Source organism: Oncorhynchus keta, chromosome 15 (assembly GCF_023373465.1).
Source record: "Oncorhynchus keta strain PuntledgeMale-10-30-2019 chromosome 15, Oket_V2, whole genome shotgun sequence".
NCBI lineage: Eukaryota > Metazoa > Chordata > Actinopteri > Salmoniformes > Salmonidae > Oncorhynchus > Oncorhynchus keta.
The window spans coordinates 29,197,898-29,206,044 of NC_068435.1; the positions used below are offsets into that span (position 1 = coordinate 29,197,898).

The 8,147-nt window shown below is 42.4% G+C and overlaps 1 pseudogene; it reads right to left on the minus strand.

Moving 5' to 3' along the window:
* Positions 1-447: 447 nt before the first annotated feature.
* Positions 448-7,795, minus strand: LOC118394742 (3-ketodihydrosphingosine reductase-like; annotated as a pseudogene).
* Between the last annotated feature and the right edge of the window lie 352 nt (positions 7,796-8,147).

Sequence of the window (8,147 nt, forward strand, 5' to 3'; positions counted from 1 at the left end):
AAGCTTTGGAAGGCGGAACAGAACGCATTTGGTAGCTTACTCAGAATGGTCTGCATGACATACAGTATTGTTTGCGTTGGTATTTTGTCAGACTCTTGGTAAAGGAATTGCAGGTCAACATGCTGACATACTCTGTCAGACTGGCTATCCCTTACTTACCTCTCTGCATGGAAGGGGAAAAAAGTAAATGTCAATGGAATAATGACAAAATGGCTGCCAAGAATGGTATGTGTCACATCATCGGTCAAGTGGAAAAGACATCCGCCATCTTCTTTAATTAGATATTATCACTGGTGGATGAGATGACTGGCCATTTAGCCTACCCAGGGTTGTGCCCTCTAGGGGAGAAGGGGATGGGAGAGGAGTGGTGGCTCGGTTGGGTTCTTCAGTGGCTACGACTCTGGGAGGATGGAGAGGCGGGGGAGGGGGTGTATGAGGGAGGAGGTTGGGGTGGGCGTGTTACTCCCGCTTGTCCGCTGCTTTGGACTGCTCCCTCTCGATCATACAGCGACGCACAATGCTGTCGAAACTCCCCAGGTAGAACAGAGCGACGGTCCGGAACAGCCCCATGGTCACGATCTGCACAGAAGTCACGTTAACATTATGAGCCCTAGTCACTATTCACGATCACCAGAGTTAGACAGGAACAGACAGTTTTGGGACAATCTATTATTATGTTATAATCATATAAAATATGACTTAATTACATCTCTATGGTTATAATAGATGTGTAATAGATACAAAATTGCTTTGGTAAGTTGATTTTTGAGGTTCAGTTAACACATGTTTACCAAAAGACCCCAGAGTAATATCCTGGGTGTGTTGTAATGTGTTACCTGCTGGAGGCCCTCTGTGATGGAGATGACATTCCACAGGTGAGAGCCGAGAGCATGTAGCCGTCAGGCCCCACAGAGCTGTTGAAGTTCCCCTGCTGTAGGGGTCACAAAGACATGGCCTTCCGAAAAAACGCTTCATCACACTTCTAGAGAGCCATTCTCTCTATGGTCCTGACTAGAAGGGATGTACTGATAACGCTTTTTGTGTTGGCCTTAAGGCAGAGTAAATAGTGATAGTGACAGTTGTTAAGAACGCAGTCTCTTACCACAGCATCCTTGACCACGATTTTAGCAACCTGCTCCGGCTGAGTCACCCCAGACGTCTCGGAGATCAGTCTGGTCTCTAAAGGCTATGGAATGGACGAAGAGAGAAAATATCAAACGAGGCGTCAGAGTAAAAGACAAAAGAGAACTTTCCACTTTTTCATGAGGAGACTTACCTTCGTCCTATTCTCCTCTGCTAGTCCTGATGTGTCTGTGTCAGGGGGGGTAGGCCACCGTTACATAAATGTTACATGGCTTCATCTGCATGGAGGAGTAGAGGAAAGAGTACATTCAATTAGCCACAAAGAGGCCTTTTGGCCTCCAACCTGGTTAGGAGGAGGAACTAAATACTACCCACTTCCATCTGCAGGGACTCAGCCAGACCACGAAGGGCAAACTTGGACGGGGAGTAGGCAGTGTAGCCAAACAGGCCGATCTGGCCAGCCTGGGAGGAGACAAACATGATGCGTCCCATCCTCCGCTCCTTCATAGTGGTGATTACGGCCCGTGTGGGATACAGACTGCCCAGGTAGTTCACCTCCATCAGACTCTGTTATAGACAAGGGAAGGAGCACAAAAAGTCATTCATGATGTATTACTATTATTATGAATGAAAGCTGAGTAATACCCATACTACTGGAGCAAAAATAGTCCTGCAATATGTTACGTGTTATATATCTGTGCGGTTTCCATAGTAATAGCATTTCTCTGGAGGGAGGCCTAATGAATTCAGACCCTTAACGAGGCATGTGACCAGCAGTGGAATGGCAGGATGAGAAGGAGCCAGGCTCCTTCCAGGAATTGTAATGAAGCCAAATAAATATACAGAACAAAAATATAAACGCAACATTCAACAATTTCAACGATTTTACTGAGTCACAGTTCATATAAGGAAATCAGTCAATTTAAATAAACAAATTAGTCATTAATCTATGGATTACACATGACTGGGCAAGGGTGCAGCCATGGGTGCGCCTGGGAGGGCATAGGCCCACCCACGGGGGAACCAGGCTCAGCCAATCAAAAAGAGTTATTCGCCACAAAAGGATTTTATTACAGACAGAAATACTTCTGTTTCATCAGCTGTCAGGGTGGCTGGTCTCAAACGATCCCGCAGGTGAAGAAGCTGGATGTGGAGGTCCTGGGCTGGAGTGGTTATGAGGTCAGTTGGATGTTCTGCCAAATTCTCAAAAATTACGTTGGAGGCGGCTTATGGTAGAGAAATTAACATTAAATTGTCTGGCAACAGCTCTGGTGAACATGCCTGCAGTCAGCATGCCAATTGCATGCTCTCTCAAAACTTGAGACATTGTGTTGTGTGACAAAACTGCACAATCTAGAGTGGCCGTTTATTATCCCCAGCACAAGGTGCACCTGTGTAATGATCACACTGTTTAATCAGCTTCTTGATATGCCCCATCTGTCAGGTGGATGGATTAGCTTGGCAAAGGAGACATGCTCACTAACAGGGATGTAAACAAATTTGTGCACAAAATGTTTTGAGAGAAATAAGCTTTTTGTGCGTATGGAACATTTCTGGAAACTTTTATTTCAGCTCATGAAACATGGGACCAATACTTTACATGTTGTATTTATATTTTTGTTCAGTGTACATTAGGATGTGAACAGCCACATTTCCCCTTGGTCATTATCTTAGTATTGGAACAATCCCTTCATGCACACACTTGTGAACACACACACACACGTACACACAATATAATTTCCCTTCGGTCATTATCTCTGAATCTGGACAATCACTTGACTGTGAGAGAGTGAAGAAACCTGCCACCTCTTTGGCCTTGAATTAAACCGCTCTCTCATTCTTCCACTGCAATCCAATCTGCTGCAGACCTAGACTGCATTCTCATCTTGCCTTATGGTTTGCTAACTGCATTTTAAACTAAAAGCTGAACCCTCGATTCCACCTTCAGACACACATCAAACCCATTGACTGTTCAGTCTGGGAATCTAAAATCTCGTCTCATTGCCTATTCAGAGTTATTGATGTTGTGCCAAAACTGTTTTCTAAAGCACATACTGTAGGTGTTGGGTTTCTGTGTTCATCCTTCCAGCCCTGTCTGTCTATTCCCCTGGTTAGTTACAGTAGCCTCCCCAACCTACTAGTTACCTACTTACTCTGAAGCGCTCCACCTCCACCTCCTCAAACTTCCCAGAGAAGGACATCCCAGCACAGTTCACCAGCATGTCCACCGGACCAAGCTTCTCTTGACACTAAATGGATTCAAGTTACATTGATGTTGTCATTTGCAAATAATTATACAAAAGTTCAAATCACCAGTGTTCCCTCAAATTTGTTTTCTGTAACTGAGCAAATTTCAGGTCTGCTGAGCTCAAACTTGAACATTGTGAAAATTCTGTGTAACTTTTGGTACACATTTACTGCGAACAATGAGGCTGTACCTGCTTTAAGTTACAGTTATAACAGTGGCCAAGTAGGCTACTGTGGCTATTTGATCATAATGTAGGACTACCAGAGTGGACTACCATCAAAAACAATGGAGAAAATGTATCCCATAACATATTAACATGGAAATAGCTGTTCTATCATTCAGCCTACAGTAGCAGCCAATGTGTGGTGTTCAAAGTAGGCCTACATTCCATGAGACCTTTGGAAAAAATAATGCAGGGCTTGACATTAACCCACTTGCCCCCCAGACCAGGAGGTGACTGAAAATGTTGTGGTGTTTGATGCAAGAACTCACTTTACAAAATAAAATGCATTATTATTCCCATACCATTATTACAGAGAATAAGACAAATTATTCTACCCTCTACCTATTGGCTACTTAGCTTATTCAAGATATGTCTCAAAATACAACACTACCCTTTTAGACAGAAAAATAATTATTTCCCTGACATCTTTACCTGACTTTACCTGAATACATTGTGTGCCCTTGTAGGAAGCAACCACTCCCCCATTGCTGACTAAAAATGAGCTATAACTGGGCTAATAACTCACTTACTAGAAAATAATATGAATACATGTGCACACGTGGCTACATGCAGCTCTCGCTTTGATCTCAAAACAAGCTTGCGAACACTCATGCTGTGAACACAGTCCTGTTCAAAGTGAATGGCACAGATCCACATATGGCAATGGTCTATTTGCATATAGGGATACTGCATCTCTGGTTATGGCGCACCGGATTGGTAGAGTATAGGTTGTACCTGTCAAATGCAATAGAATCCTACTCCAATGCGCTCTGCCTACAAGAAAATCTCTTGCATAGTTAGCTTTGTTTCAGTATGTTGCATTGAACGTGTCTGATATTACGTTGATTCGATCCCAATTCTCACAGTAGAGCGAAACATTGATAGTGTTAACTAAAAGGTAAAACCTAGAAAGTTGAGTGAAGTTCAATCACGTGCCTCTCTGCGGGGGCTGATATTTCCTCTGCGGGGGCTGATATTTCCTCTGCGAAGCAGTCCCGGGAGAGCTGCGCTCCTGAGAACAACTTGGAGGGAAGATTGCCTGTCACTTGTGATTTACCTGCTTAATCACACTTTCCACCTGTCCGTAGTCCTTGGACACATCAACTGACATGCAGAGCACAACCCGAGTGGAAGAGGAATGCGAATACCAAAACAGTCAGTGCTCGTGTAAGAAGTTACTAATGTGATCATTAGGGTCAATATTTTATCATTTACTTGCATCCAAAAAAAAGAGCCTTGTCTTTCTTCTTCCAGGTTGTACTAAAACATGTAGCTACGTAATACATACCTGCTTATCATTAATCGCACATTTCTCTACTTCTTTTTTCGCTTGTACCAATTTACTCTAAAGAAAAGGACAGAAGGCTTGATAAATGTGCTGTCTGGGTGAAGAACAGGGCAAAAGAGTCAAGGACATTGATGTTTTTTTTAAATGTATTTCTGCTAACCTCGTCTCTTGCCACTCGTGTGATGAATGCTCCTTGTCTGTAGCACTCCATAGCAATGCTTTTCCCTATTCCACTGAAGCCTCCAGTGACCTGCAGGTTGAGAGGTGGTAGGTGAGAGAGGAGGGGCATTCCTTCTGAAGTTAAATACAAGGGCTGTGCCCCGGGGGTCAAAGTCCAACATATATAGGTAATTATAAAGTGGCTGGTTTGAACCCTGAATGCTGACAGCTGTGGTATATCAGACTGTTTTACAATGGGTATGACAATGCATGTATTTTTTACTGCTCTAGTTACGCTGGTAACCAGTTTATAATAGCAATTAGGCACCTCGGGGGGGCTGTGTTATATGGCCAATATACTATACCCTCTCGTGCCTTAATGCTTAATTATAAATGTGACTTTTGCAAGTTAGTACATGTGTTTCTTTTACACGAATGTCCTGGTTTTGACTAGCTTTGACTACCTACAGATGCAAACCACAGATGCCAGTATTAAAATACTAGTTTTCACTAGAGAACTGGTGTGTTACTAGCTGTCAATTCATTGTAGGTGTAGACGAGATGAGCTATCTGCTGTGTGCACGCGCAGTTTCTTAGGAAATGTATTCACCTGCAACACCTACCGTGCAATGGTCACTTACCACGACATGGGCCCCATTTAATTTGAGAGGTTTTGGGCTAATCAAAGGGGATATCATAGACAACAGCAACACGAATGCAACGATGAATGCTGCAACGACTAGAAGCATGATAAAAGGCAAAAGGAGCCACCAGGAATTGAAGAAAAGCAAATCCATGATCGTTGAACTCAACCCTTCCTCATAGGACATGGGTGAAACTGCCAGTTTGGTTAGCTTAGTAGCTAACGTTCGCTTTTGGACTCTGTTGGAGAGAATCGTGGGGGCTGGTCAAAGGGGTGGCGACAGAGGAAGAGTTTTCTAGCAGTATGTTTGGCAGCGAGTCAGAAGCATTTCTCCTAAAAACCAATCGCTGTGGTGGACCCACTGAGTTATAAGGTGGATCTTGCACTCTGTTCCTGCCGAGCTGCAACATAAACCAAAACGACCGCTGTGAAACAGGTAAGAATAACGAAGTACTTCCGGGTCACAAATTTTTTGAATTTTTTAAAAACAAGATTTCCTTCCTGTATGCATTGTAAATGCACAGTATGTTGTGACACCGTAAAATGTGAGTCATTATACTCAGCAGTATTTCTAGGTTCCAAATCCACAACGTTTAGACCCAGAGGACCGTCACTGCGCATTTTGCGGCCAATCAGTTTAAATCCAGTAGTTTTTTTCATGTTGGACATGCATATTCCATCCTACACCATTTTCAGTACCTTGTGTCACTTCTAGCTTCCAAATCCACAGTTCTGTGGGTTTTATGCTGGACTACAACCCCAAAAGGCGTATTGCCGCCACCGACTGGACGGTTTGAAACTAAAACTAGGTAAAAAAAGAAAAGGAATATCCATACGTGATAGTGAAACTAACTTTATCCACCCAAATAGCAATAGTACATTGACAAAACAAAACTCCAATCTCTTCTTTCTTTCAATTCTCCATATCTCCCTTCTCAGGCTCTACGGCTTGTGATAATATTCCATGTAAGTCCTTCGCAGAGAAGTCTTTCAGCCCCAGGTTCCGCTCTCACAATGATATCTATCTACCTGGACCTTCTCACCACCTGGCAGGAGCATTTATCACCATAGCTATAAAGTCCACCCTAACCTTTAAAATGTCAGGATCCTGCTTATCCACCACCATGGACTGGTCAAGTGCACTATTCACACCCTCAATCCCTTTAACAGCTGCTGCATATGATATGCTCTGGATAGACTTTGGCCACCTCATTCTCATTCACCCTTTGGGGGCATTTGAAAAATGTGGCTTCTTCTTTCCCACCACAATTGCAACATGTCACTTTCATAACACATAATATGATATTTTCCACAAGTTGGACATCTCGGCTTCTCCCTTCTGCAAACGCTTGAAACATGACCAAAATCTTTACAAATATCACACTGACTTGGTCTTAAGATAAATGCTCTGACTCTGTAGTTAATATACCTTATTAACTGCATTTGAGTAGGAGAGACTCCATACCAAAAAAAAAAACAGATACTCTTCACTCCAGGAATATTTTTAATCTCTTCAACATCTACTTCCCATGAGACTCCAGATATAACCCCCCTGAGGAGTGCCCTGCTTCTAAGAGACACACACAACACTTCAAACTTATCAAATCGGGTGAGACGAAACACACGTTTCTTCTGCTCCTCAGAAGCAAAACAAATCTAAACCAGCCCGACTCTCCTGATCCTAACACCCTTCACTCTACCCAGCACTCTGTCCTCCAGTATGGATATCTCAAATAGATTCCTCAAGATCAGTAATTCGATCATCTGCTCCTCATTTACAAACCGTACTCCTACAAGATATGAAGTGACATTATCATCACTGTACTCTACTTTTCTCTGTTTTCCTTTCTTTTTGACAATATTCCAATGATCCTTGATTCTACCGCCATTAGAATCCACTTCATCATCCACTTCTGTCATCTTTCTGAATAGATGCGTTGCCTAAAATCCCAAATCCACAGTTTACACCTAGAGGAGCGTCACTGCTCATTTTGCGGCCCTTAAAGAGTGGTCAATTGGCTTAAATCCAGTCGTTTTTTTTCTCCAAATTGCACATATATATTGCACCATACACAATTTCCTGTACATTGTCACAGTAAAAGTGGGGTCCATTGTACCCGAGAGCACTTGTAGTTTCCAAATCCACAAAGTTTACACTCTGAGGAGCATCTCTGCTCATTCTACAAACAAACAATAGGTTTATTCAAAAAATGAAGATACAATTCGGTTAAAATTAAAAATATTTAAAAAACTTTATTCATCAGTGAATTAATCAATAACTTTTGTGAAATTGATCATCGATATTAAAACAACATTTTCAAATGATATGCATTATCCTATTCATCTCATGGGCTGAGTGAACCTACTGGGCATAACCTGGTTGAATCAGGTTGTGAATCAACATTGTTTCCACGTCATTTAAAGAAGAAAATATATTGGATGATTGTGGTGATAGTAGCCTGTAGGAACATAATCATACTAGGCTACTGCCTCATATTTTATT